The sequence below is a fragment of the Panthera onca genome, chromosome D2 (genome assembly GCF_046562875.1).
Source record: "Panthera onca isolate mPanOnc1 chromosome D2, mPanOnc1 haplotype 2, whole genome shotgun sequence".
In the NCBI taxonomy this organism is placed as follows: Eukaryota; Metazoa; Chordata; class Mammalia; order Carnivora; family Felidae; genus Panthera; species Panthera onca.
In genome coordinates this window covers 31,821,931-31,834,954 of record NC_138349.1, presented here as the reverse complement: position 1 = coordinate 31,834,954, position 13,024 = coordinate 31,821,931, and the positions used below count along the sequence as shown (strand labels likewise).

Genomic DNA, 13,024 nt, shown 5'->3' with positions numbered 1-13,024 from the left:
GTTTGAGCTTTCTGGCTTGACAGGAGGGTATGTCCTTTACAGTGTCCCATAAGAGATGTTTTCTGTAATAGATTAAAAAGCAAAACTGAAACTTTAAGTAAGTGAAACATAAGGTAACCTTTACCTAGGGAATGTAAGCCCTTCCATCTCTGCAGTGTTTCATTATAAGGATACATGTGAATTTTGTTAAGAATTTAGACTGTAACGTCAAAATTAACGTAGGTAACAATGCTTTAAGGTATCTGATATCACTTTGGTTGTCCACAGGTTAAAAGTACATCTTAAAGCGTGCCTGTGTAAGTAATAAAGGCACGAATCAATTTTTTGGTGTAATTTGACCTGTGGATATATTTTAAAATTTTTTTTCTGCCGATCCAAGCCTACCTCTGCCCTCTAGAAAGCCTTTTGGTTGTCATTTATCATTTATTCTATTCTGTCTCTGCTTGTGTTTTTTCAGACCTATCATACGTTTGCTAAAATTTTATGTCAGATGAAGCACTTTATGAATTACTTATTAGTTGTAACCATCATATGAAAGGCATGTGGCTTTTGAGAAGCGTGAAATTAGTGAATTTTCAGAATTGTGAATATACTGAAATCATTTTGAAGACTTTTTCATGTTTTTGTTTCACTTTTTTCATGATTTTTTCAGTGGGGCTTTTTAGGTTTTAAAAGATTACTGTTTTAAAAGTTACTGTTAGTTAAGATGGTTTTAATGAGTTGTTTATCTTATTCTAATTCTGTTTGCTTTGAATCCTTGCCTTCTGCCTCAGGCTCCCTTTTTATCCGTCCTTGCTAGTGTTTGTGGTTACTTACTGCTGCTTGACAGGATCTTTTTTTTTTTTTTTTTTTTTTTTTCTTTCAATGACTAATAAAGTCTGGTAAATATCTGAATTGAATATCAAATTTTGATTCATTTTTTGAGGGAGGATTTTAATCTGGTCATCCGTTTTCTTAAAGCATAGTTTTAAATCCAAATTTCCACTTTCAATGTAGTAAAGTTCAGGAGGTATTTAAAGTCCAGAGTGCAGAGCAGTAATACACAGTTGATAGTCTCCCAGCTAAAATCAATTGGGATTCATATTTTCTTTTTTATTATATGTAATTTCTTTAAGAGAAGCGTTCTAAGTAAATCAATTGTAGTGTTAACTTTCTATACTTAAAAGGGCCAGCAGTGATTCTTAGTGCAAAAGGCAACTACTTTGTCACTAGCAAATGTAATAATTCCTCGTTTCCTTGTTTATTTTAATGAGATTGGTTCTGAACAGTTAACCTTCTATGTGATTCTGTTGACTGATTGTCTTAGTACTTTAGGGTCATTTGGTTTCTAAATGGTATTTAATTGGTAGCAATCTTTGGGTTAAAAATGAATTCTCATTTATTTCCAAAATCAAATTCTTCTATTTTGGGGGGCTATTTGGTGGGATGCATTGAGATTGTGGAGGTGTTTTGTTTCTATTATTAGGTTTCACTTGTATTGGAATTAGTAGCAGTTTCAGACAGTGATTATGATCAAAATGGATATTTGGTAACCAGGTGATTATTGAGATGTCCTCTGGGACTTTGGTAGTCCATATTCCAGGAAGATTGAGGTTCTCTCTGCTGCTTGGTGTGTTGTAAACTATTGCTTGGCTGCTCCTCATCCTTGCTGTATTCTCAAAAAGCTCTTCCCAGTGTAGGGAAAGTTTTGTTGATTTCAGGTTAGCTCTGGCTTGGCTGAAAAAGGATAGCATAGTAAATCTTTTTAACTTACACAGTCGTTTCAAATTGTCCTGATTCCCTCAAATGTGCTTGTAGCTGGAGCAGTTAGTTCTAGGAAGTGTCTGAATAATGGCATTTAAAAAACATTTTTTAGCCTTACGGGGCTACACTGGATGACCTGTAATTTCTTTCAGAGAATTAAGCATTCATCGTGTGTGGGGACTTGCCACTTCGGAGCACCCACCTAATTCTGTAGCTGCTTGTATTAATGCTGTTTTTAGGAATGAAAGGCAGTTAGGTGAGTACTTATTTGATTTAAATTTGTACCTGACACTGGGTAGACAAAAGTATTGGGTAAGCTACCCTGACCTTCAGGAGCTTTTAGTACATAGAGAAGATCTGGTGTATTCAATAATAGTACAAGGTAAAATATACCATATTGTTGCGCAAGAAAGTTCTAGGAGTGTTTAGAAGTGAAAAATCTCTTGAGATGATATAGGAAGGCTTTATGAAGAGGGTGGCAAATTTTTGCTTCATTTTGATGTGATGGGCATTTCTTTCATGAGAAACAAGTAAAAATGGCAAAGGATGAGAATGAATTTAAACTGTTTAAGTCTATTTAAACTACAGTCTGTGATTCATGTAGCGGATGTATAGGTGATAGTTTTGCAAAGGTAGGGTGTAAGGTTTTCTACTGCAGGTTAAAGTGGGGTCTCTTTGTTAGGCACCTTGGGGTTTATAATACATTTCTGTCCTTAGTTCAGAGGAGGAATGTTTCCTTTATTTGAGGATTCCATTGTGGAACTCACCAATGACTATAAAACAACTATATTGTTTTTTAAATCACCTTAACAGGGATGATATTGTTATCCAAAACAGTGTCTCTTCTGCATAAACTCTTTTGGAGGCTATACTTTATTTCATCACACAAAACCTATTTTTGGAATTGCCTAAAACCAGTGGTGTGTGTATGCTTTGAATATCCTTACTATTGACAAATTTTCATCCTTAGAGGGTGCATTTGGTATTTGGAAACAGTTGAAAAGTATTTTTTTGTGGCAAATAAAGGTGTATGTGAAATAACAAGATTGATTTTCTTTCCTGGTTTGCAAACTGGCTGTGAAGCTCAGCAAAGGGGTTTGATTTGTTTTGATATGCCTCAGAACTTCTCTTTTTTTTTTTTTTTTTAATTTTTAAGTTTTAAGTTTTTTTTTTTTTTTTTAATCTCAGAGAGAGAGAGAGAGAGACAGAGCATGAGCGGGGGAGGGGCAGAGAGAGAGGGAGACACAGAATCCGAAGCAGGCTCTGAGCTGTCAGCACAGAGCCGACGTGGGGCTCAAACTCAGGATCCGCGAGATCATGACCCCAACCGAAGTCGGACACTCTACCAACTGAGCCACTGCGCCCTTCTGTTGATTCTTAATTCTTTTATGTCTACCCATATGCTATATGGAATCTGGACATTGGATAGATGTGAATAAACAAAGCTGTTGTTTTGTAGTTTGAAGTTAAAAATTTACCATCACTAACCTCCAAATTATCTTTTACTCTTTGTGAATATTTAAAAAATCTTTTTACTATTCCTTATAGTTGCACATTGCTTTTGGGATTATTCCAGAGTGAATTATTAGCTCATTTTATTGATTGTCTCTTGTCTGCAGGAAGTATCCCAAGTACAGTGGCTCATACCCTGAATTTTGTTTTCAATTGACATATAATTTATGTACCATAAAATTCATTCTTTTAAAGTATACAGTTCAACGAATTTAGTTTATTCACTACATTGTGCAAACATCACTAATTCCAGAACACTTTTCAATACCCAAAAAAGAACCCCCATACCCATTAGCAGTCATTTTCCATTTGTCCTGTGCCTCAGCCATTGGCATCCCCCAGTCTACTGTCTGTTTCTGTGGATTTGCTGATTCTGGACATTAAATATAAATGTAATGATACAATACATAGCCTTTTGCGTCTGGCTTCTTAGCATGTTTTCAAGATTCATTCATGTTGTAGCTTGTATCAGCACTTATTTAATTTTTTTTTTAATGTTTATTTATATTTGAGACAGAGCATGAGCATGAGCAGGGCAGAGGCAGAGAGAGAGGGAGACACAGAATCTGAAGCAGGCTCCAGGCTCTGAGCAGTCAGCACAGAGCCCGATGCGGGGCTCAAACTCGTCAACTATGAGATCATGACCTGAGCCGAGGTCAGATGCTCAACTGACTGAGCCACCCAGGTGCCCCTCACTTTTCTTTTTTATGGCTAAATAATATTGCATCGTGTGGACATACTGTGTTTATCGTTTATCAGTTGATGGGCATTTGAGTTGTTTCCCCATTTTGCCTATTATGAATTATGTTGCTGTGAACATTTGTTTTCACTTTTCTTGGGTCATGTGAAAACTGTTTTAACTTTTTGAGGAACTGTCAAACTGTTTTCCAAATTAGCTGCAGTATTTTACATTCCCACCAGCAACATAGGAGGATTCATTTCTTCACCTCCTTGCCAACACTTGTTATTGTCTGTCTTTTTGATTATAGTTCTTGTAGTGGGTAGGTCTGAAGTGGTATGTCATGGTTTTTATTGGCATTTCCCTAGTGATCAGTGGTATTGAGCATTTTTTTAAAGCTTAGAGAGTGACACCGTGAGTGGGGGGTGGGGTGCAGAGAGAGAGAGAGAGAGAGAGAGAGAATATGAATGAGAATCCCAGGCAGGCTTTGCATTGTCACAATGGAGCCTGATGCTGGGCCTGAACTCATGAACCATGAGATCATTGACCTGAGCTGAAACCAAGAGTTGGACTCTTAACCAACAGAGCCACCTCGAGGCACCCGGAGCATTTCTTCACATGCTTGTTGGCCATTGGTATATTTTCTTTGGAGAAATGTGTTTTTAGATCCCTAGCTCATTTTAAAATTGAGTTATTTTTTTATTGTTGATATATAAGAGTATATTCTGGATGCTAGATCCACATTGGTGTATGATTTGCAAATATTTTTTCTCAAAATCTCAATTTAAGAATAATTACTGATCAGGGGCGCCTGGATGGCTCAGCCAGTTAAGCATCTGACTGTTGGTTTCAGCTCAGGTCATGATCTCCTGGTTTGTCAGTTCCAAGCTCACATCAGGCTCTGTGCTGACAGTGCAGAGCCTTCTTGGGATTCTCTCTCTCTCTCTCTCTCTCTCTCTCTCTCTGCTGCTCCCTGCCTCCCTCTCTCTTTTTCTGCCTCTCTCTCTCACTCAAAATTAAAAAACAAAAAAACTTAAAAAAGAGTTACAGATCAGAAGGGAAACTGCAGTATACCTTGTAAAAGGAATAAAGTGAAAGGAGAGAACTAGAATTACTCAGAAGGCTGCTTTAACATTCTTTTCTATGAATTATTAAAATTGTGCATGGCTTTTTAAAAGTAATCTCTGTACTTAACAAGGGGCTTGAACTCCTGACCCCAATATCAAGAGTCACATGCTCTACCACTGAGCCAGCCAGTCACCCCAAAATTGTTGGTTATTTTGTGTCATAGCACAAATATACTTTGCTATCCTAATCTTCAAAATTCTTGCCTGGAATTTCTGGGGCTTGAATTCACAACCCTGAAATCGAGACCTGAGCTGAGATCAAGAGTAGGATGCTTAACTAAGCTGCCCAAGTGCCCCCAAATTCCTGCTTTTCTACAGTGAGGGTTCATATATCAAGTTCACATAATGTGGCAAACCACATTATTCAAATCTGTTCTGTACTTGAGTTTTAGATAGTAAATAACAAAGAGGGAAACCTCTGTATAAATATTGTGTCTGAATTTATTGTTTCTAAGTTTGAGTAGTGAGAGAAATCTATACAGTAGCAGGATTTTTGAAATTTTAGATTGCATTAGTTGGTTGCGTTTTATGAGACTCCTATTCGATGGGTTGTATTTATTGTAAGTTACTACATGATTTTATTTTCTGGTGCTAAATATTTTAAAAGACTGTTTTGAGTTTTGTGATTAGCGTCAGTTTCTCAGATTTTTGAGTTGGTTAGATATGGTATCATAAAGTGTCAAGTGTAATGATGTCTTAAAGATGAAATTGAGGGGCATCTGGGTGGCTCAGTCAGTAAGTGTCTGACTCTTGATTTTGTCCCAGGTTGAAATCTCATGGTTTGTGAGTTTGAGCCCCGCATCAGGCTCTGCACTGACAATATGGAGCCTGCTTGGAATTTTCTCTTTCTGTGCCCCTTCCTTGCTTGTGTGTGTGCGCCCTCTCTCTCTCTCTCTCTCTCTGTCTCTGTCTCTGTCTCTGTCTCTCAAATAAACTTAAAAAAAGGGGGGGGGGTGAAATTGAGAAGCTTAGAAGTAGGTGGCAGAATTAGTCTGAAAATTGTTTACTTAATGGATTGTGAGGGGTATGTTAGGAAGGCTGTATGGTTGACACCTTGTAATTTTTGTCTTTTTTTTTTCCCCCTTTAGTTCCACATGCTTATTTATCTTTTGTTAAAGAGAAATATGGATTCTTTGGATTTATCACATAATCAGTTTTCTGAATGTTATGCAATCCAAGGAGGTTATGTGGTTATGTGTAAAGTTATGTGTAAAGTTAGGAGTTATGTGTAAAGCCAGTTTTTATTGAGTGCCCTTATGATAATGAAGTTCTTATCCAGTTTTGGGTAATGTGTATCTGAAAATTAAAAAAAAAATTTTTTTAAAGCTTCATTTATTTATTTGAGGGAGAGGGAGAGAGGGAGGGAGGGGCAGAGAGAGAAGAAGAAGAGAATCCCAAGCAGGCTCCACTCTGACAGTGTAGAGCCAGACACGGGGCTCCATCCCACAAACAGTGAGATCATGACCTGAGCCAAAATCAAGAGTCAGACGCTAAACAGACTGAGCCACCCAGGGGATCCTGTGCATGTGCACGTGCGCTCTCTCTCAAAATAAATTAAAAAAAAATAATAGTTGGGAAACATTGAGTAACAACTCTTGTTGAAACAATCAGGGGATTTCCCTTAGCATAAATGCTTCCTTTTACCCACCGAAATAATTGTATGATATTTCAGTTTTTGAAATATTTACCTAACTTAACAGGTAAAAATAAAACAGAATTAAACTCTTCCAGAAGCAAACTTTTTCTTTAACTTGCTTCAGTTGCTGTTGGAAGTTACATAGTAGTTTTCTGCCTCTGTTAAATACCGTAACACATCAAGACTTATTTTGGGGTTATAGGATGTGAACACCATATTACTTCATGAGAGCTACTGTTATTGGAAAACTATTGTGTGATGAGCATTTTCATTCACATTGGTAATACTAGATAGTCTGTGACTGTTACTTGGTATCTCTGTTAGCTTTTCATAAAATCTGAATCTTTTTTTTTTTTTTTTTAACGTTTATTTATTTTTGAGAGACAGAGACAGGGCACGAGTGGGGAAGGAGCAGAGAGAGAGGGAAATACAGAATCTGAAACAGGCTCCAGGCTCTGAGCTGTCAGGACAGAGCCCGACGCGGAGCTTGATCTCAAGAACTGTGAGATCATGACCTGAGCCGAAGTTGGAGGCTTAACCAACTGAGCCACCCAGACACCCCATATCTGAATCATTTTATCATCATCATAAATAAATGGCTATTTTGTATGTTTTTCTTAGTGACTTTTTTAGAGGTTTCCAGAGAGTAAAGGCATGTTCTACCTCCCCTAAACTCATCATGTAAAGGGGAAGAAAAACTAATTTTAAAAGGATCTATAGGGTGTATCTTGCTTGGTGAAAGAAAATCCTACATGTGAAAATGTGACTTTACCATAATGAAATATATTTTATTTTACAACAGAATTCACATCTAGTTTATAAGTAGCATGCTCCACTAGTATGTTTAGAAGTATTCGTTTAGGGGCCCCTGTCTGGCTCAGTGAGAGGCGCATGTGACTCTTGATCTCTGGGTTGTGAGTTTGAGCCCCATACTGGGTGTAGAGACTACTTAAATAATTATTGGTTTATACAAATTTCAAAAGTAAGTGTACAATGTATGTAGAAGAGAGAATTGTTGAGTTTGCTAAACTAAGATATGTTGGATGATCCTGTTTTTAACATTTTTGTTCTCTCCGTTGTATGGGTATTTGTGGGCCCCTGCCTGAATCCTTCCCTTCCTCACAATCAATGTAGGCATATATTCTAGGTCATTTGTAGGTATTTACCTCTGTATTTCTGTTCTCCTGCTCTTTTTCTTTTCATCTTCTAGATGCATGATTTGCCAAAGGTAGAAAGGATGCTAGAACTTGTTTTCTTGTTCAGCCATATTAATTACAGGGAAAAGAATTTTTAAAAAATCTTTCATTGTGGAAAACTTCAAACATATACGAAAGTAGAAAGGACAGTGAATACCCCAGCTACATCATTTAATGGCCATTGTTTTATTCCCACTGGATTATTTTGAAGTAAATCCCAGGCATCATATTTACTGTTGAATCTTTTGTTGCACCCTTTTTAAAAAATTTATTTATTTTTAAATTTACATCCAAATTAGCATATAGTGCAGCAGTGATTTCAGGAGTAGATTCCTTAGTGCCCCTTACCCATTTAGCCCATTCCTCCCCCTCCCACAACCCTTTTAGCAACCCTCTGTTTGTTCTCCATATTTAAGAGTCTCTTATGTCTTGTCTCCCTCCTGTTTTTATATTTTTACTTCCTTTCCCTTATGTTCATCTGTTTTGTATCTTAAAGTCCTTATACGAGTGAAGTCATATGATATTTGTCTTTCTCTGACTAATTTCACTTAGCATAATACCCTCCAGTTCCATCAACATGGTTGCAAATGGATTATCTTGCAACCTTTTAGTATGGTCTCCCTCTTCCCACCTCCCATCCCCAATGTAAATTTAAGGAAATAAGGTATCTAAGTGTAGTGGAGACAAGTTTTTGTTCTTTTACTGTTTTTTATTAATTTAAAATTTTTTTAATGTTTATTTTTGAGCAAGAGACAGACAGTGTGCAAGCGGGGAAGTGGCAGAGAGCGAGGGAGACACAGAATCCGAGGCAGGCTCCAGGCTCTGAGCGGTCAGCATAGAGTCTGATGCAGGGCTCCAACTCGTGAGCGAAGATTGCAAGATCATGACCTGAGCTGAGGTCGGATGCTTAATTGAGCCACCCAGACGCTCCTACTAATATTTTTTAAAAGCTAACAGATACTGAGCTTTTACTGTGCCAAACAAGATCCCTTTGATGTTAGTATCTGTTTTACAGGTGGAGAAACAGATTTGGAAAGATTAAGGGTTTCATTCATGATCACTTAGCTAAAGAGTGGTAGACCCAGGATTGGAATTCAAAAGCCTGTGCTCTTTAATCTTTTTTTTTTTTTTTAAACATTTATTTATTTTTGAGACAGAGCATGAACAGGGGAGGGTCAGAGAAAGAGGGAGACACAGAATCTGAAACAGGCTCCAGGCTCTGAGCTGTCAGCACAGAGCCTGACGCGGGGCTCGAACCCACGGACCGTGAGATCATGACCTGAGCGAAGTCGGACGCCCAACTGACTGAGCCACCCAGGTGCCCCCTGTGCTCTTTAATCTTAAACATTCAAGCATATGCCCTTCTTTTAGATTTTCCTATTTGGTTCCACCAAGTTGTCCCCTCTTTCTTTGTTTACAACTACTGATTGCTTATTTGATTTATATTACATTAAAGAATTAATGGTTTCTCTGCCTGCAGTCTTACCATAAATGGTAACATAATTTCTCTTCCAGTTCTCTGTCCTGGAATGCCTTTCCCCTTTCTCTTTAGCATTATCCTCCTGTTTGGCTTTTCTTTTCCTTCTTGATTTTTTTAGTTTTGTCGGTGGTATTCAGAGCTAAGTAGGTTTCTACAGCTGAGTGTTTCCACTGGCTTAGTTTTTCTTCATATGTTGCTAGACTTGGCCTTTCTTCACCATTGGCTGAGATTTGAGCATAGGCTGACGAGAGGAAAGGCAGCAAAGTCCCAACAATCAAAGTGATACTGATTCTAGGCCTTCAGTTTGATGAGGCTTCCATGTGGACTGGCCTTGTTCAAGGCACTTTGAAGTTTGTAACAAAAGCCTTACAGTAACAGTGTGTAGGTGTCTGGCCTTTTCTTCTATACATATCCTTCCTAGAAACCTCAAGGGTTGTGGGAAGGGCAAACAGGGTAAAGCAGATTGGGATTCTGGATTCCTGGATTTTAGTCAAATGCCTTCTCAGTTTTAACCTCCTGTAATTTAGATTTGATGCAGTTGGCAATAAATATTTTTAAATGTGTGCTAGAAAGGGAAGTTGCTGAGTTGTGTATAACTACTGAGAAGGAGAAGGAATGATTTGGCAAATTTTAAAAATAATACACTGTTTAGGGGGTGCCTGTATGGCTCAGTCGGAAGAATGTGCAAACTCTTGATCTCAGGGTTGTACGTTTGAGCCCCACGTTGAGTGTAGACATTACTTAAAATCTTTTAAAAAACACTCTGTTTTGGTAATTCAAACATCACTGATCTTAGATAGAATTCTTCGTTAATAGATGTAGGAAGATGTTATGACAAAGGTAATTGGGAGAAATTCCCATCAAAATAAAATGGGAAGCTCCTTGCCTTCACTAAGAATAAAAAATGAGAGGAATGGGAATGTTTGTGACTGTGTCCCTGTGTTGAAATGAGGCTTTTTTATTGCATGATTAATGGTATAAATTCTAATCTTGTCATAAGTGTTAGGTAATGTGAATTTTTATTCAGCTAGTAAGTGGACAAAGTTTAATTTGTATAAATGAGCATTGATTAGCTTATCCTGATCACAATACGATGGTATTTTAATTATGGATAGGCAATAAGAAGTTCATAAATCTTTGTGATTAGTTACTGAAAAAAACTTCTAAGTTGGTCATTTTTCTATGAGTGTTTAATAAAGTCTACGTCTTTTAAAAATGACTTAGTTAAGGGGCGCCTGGGTGGTGCAGTCGGTTAAGCGTCCGACTTCAGCCAGGTCACGATCTCGCGGTCCGTGAGTTCGAGCCCCGCGTCAGGCTCTGGGCTGATGGCTCGGAGCCTGGAGCCTGTTTCCGATTCTGTGTCTCCCTCTCTCTCTCTGCCCCTCCCCCGTTCATGCTCTGTCTCTCTCTGTCCCAAAAATAAATTAAAAAAAAAAACGTTGAGAAAAAAAAAAAAAATGACTTAGTTAATATATCACCTTTGTTTAATGGCCGGAGTACTAAAATTTTACTTATTATTTACTTATTGATAAGTTATCTTTGACAGTACTGTTTTTATGATACTATGTTAGCTACTCTATCTAGATTGGTTTCTGTTCTGGAAAGAGAATACATCAGGATAAAAGTAATAATATGGGTTAATTTCCAACAGTTTTTTAAGAGGTACTAGAATTGTGCTCTATTGGGGCGCCTAGGTGGCTCAGTCAGTTAGGCATGTGACTTTGGCTCAGGTCATGATCTCGTGGTTTGTGGGTTCAAACCCCGCATCGGGCTCTGTGCTGACAGCTCAGAGCCTGGTGCCTGCTGCGGATTCTGTGTCTCATTCTCTCTCTGCCCCTCCCGCACTTGTGCTCTGTCTCTCTGTCTCTCAAAAATAAATAAATGTAAAAGAATTAAAAAAAAAAAATTGTGCTTTATTGACTTTTTAAAAGACAAACACATATGATTAAAGTGATAGTTATTTTCCATGTGAGACTTGTACAACTATTGGATTTATTAAAATAGATTTTGGAATGTTAAATAGACCTATACGGAGTCAGAAACCCACATATATATATCTTCTGAAAACAGTTTCAAGACTCATTGCTGTGGCTACCAGTGCATAATCTTATCTAAAAGATAACATTCCTTTTGGTCCCTTTCTCCTTAGGCAAAGAATTTCTGTTTAATCTTAAATGACATGTCCATATCAAAGATTAGTACATTTTATTGGTGAAACGGAAGAATACATTCATAAATGGGTGAAAGAGGAGAGAAACTAGAATTTTCCACATTAGGTGAGAAGATAGGTAGGAGTTATCAGGAGCTATAAAACTTGGGGCTTAATTTTTCTAAGAAAACAGTAGGCTACCGTTTGCAGTCCAACCTGAATGAGTTGGTGTTGGTTAAGACTGTTAAACTATTGTGGGGCACCTGGGTGGCTCAGATGTCGGACTTTGGCTCAGGTCATAATCTCGCCATTCGTGAGTTCAAGCCCTGCGTTGGGCTCTGTGCTGACAGCTCAGAGCCTGGAGCCAGTTTCAGATTCTGTGGGCCCCTCCCCCCCCCCGTCTCTCTCAAAAATAAGTAAACGTTAAAGAAACTGTTAAACTACCAAGAAGTTTAAATTATCCATAGATTTTCAACTTTTAAAATCAAGAGAATGTGAATTAATGGAGAAGAGTTTTTCTAGTGTACTTTTATAAACTGACATTGTAACAATGACAAAGGACCAGAGATATTAATGACCCAGACAATTTTTACCCTTTTTTTCCTTTTCTAAGGATTTAAACTTTACTTTGGAAACAGTGGAATGTTTGTTCTTGTTAAATGATTAGTAAATGATTATGTGTTACCTCTCATATTGTTTCTAGGGGCGCCTGTGTAGCTCAGTCGGTTAAGTGTCCAACTCTTGATTTTGGCTCAGGTCAGGATCTCACAGTTTGTGGGTTTGAGCGCGGAGCCTGCCTGGGATTCCTTCTCTCCCTCTCTCTCTACCCGTCCCCTGCTCACATTCTTTCTCAAAATAAACATTAAGAAAATTGCTCTTAAAAGTGTATAAAGATGTTAAAATAAATATACCTCTGATAATTATTGTACCTAAGTCAGCCAATCCAGATTTTGTCAGATACTGTTTAACAAGTAATCCAGATGAAGTCAACTGTTTGAGGAGTATGAATATATAAAAAAGGTACAGAATAAAGGTTGTATTAGGAAACAGGAAGGAAGGATCTGTTGTTAAATCATGTTCCTGCCAGCTTCTGGTTTTTGTGACTCAAGAACAGAAGTATAAGCAATAATAGTAATGATACTATTGCTGTTATATTTGACTGGAGTATGAAAACTTTAAAACTTGATGGTTAAAGGATGTTTGTTCTCAGCAGAATATATAGGATCTTCAGATGTTTGTTCCACTAATGCAACCTAGGATTCTACAGAGAATGTTCTTTTAGGAACGAGTACCTTGCTTTTTCATGATAGTTTTCATGCATTTTTCTTCCCTACTCTATATAGCTCCATCTTTTCTTTATATTTCTTTTTTTTTCATGTGATAAAATAATTCGATACGTTTGGAGAAAAGCATCAAAATAAGTAAACTGAATTTTAAAATAAATGTACATACGTACAGATTCCCCTTTCTTATCTGAAAGTAGTGCATTCCTGTGAAACCTT

At 37.5% G+C, this 13,024-nt stretch overlaps 1 protein-coding gene across 7 annotated transcripts in view; it reads left to right on the top strand.

The window, feature by feature from the left end:
- LCOR (ligand dependent nuclear receptor corepressor) overlaps window positions 1-13,024 on the top strand; it is a 157,732-nt gene that overhangs the window by 1,762 nt on the left and 142,946 nt on the right. The gene's annotated exons all lie outside the window — the stretch shown is intronic.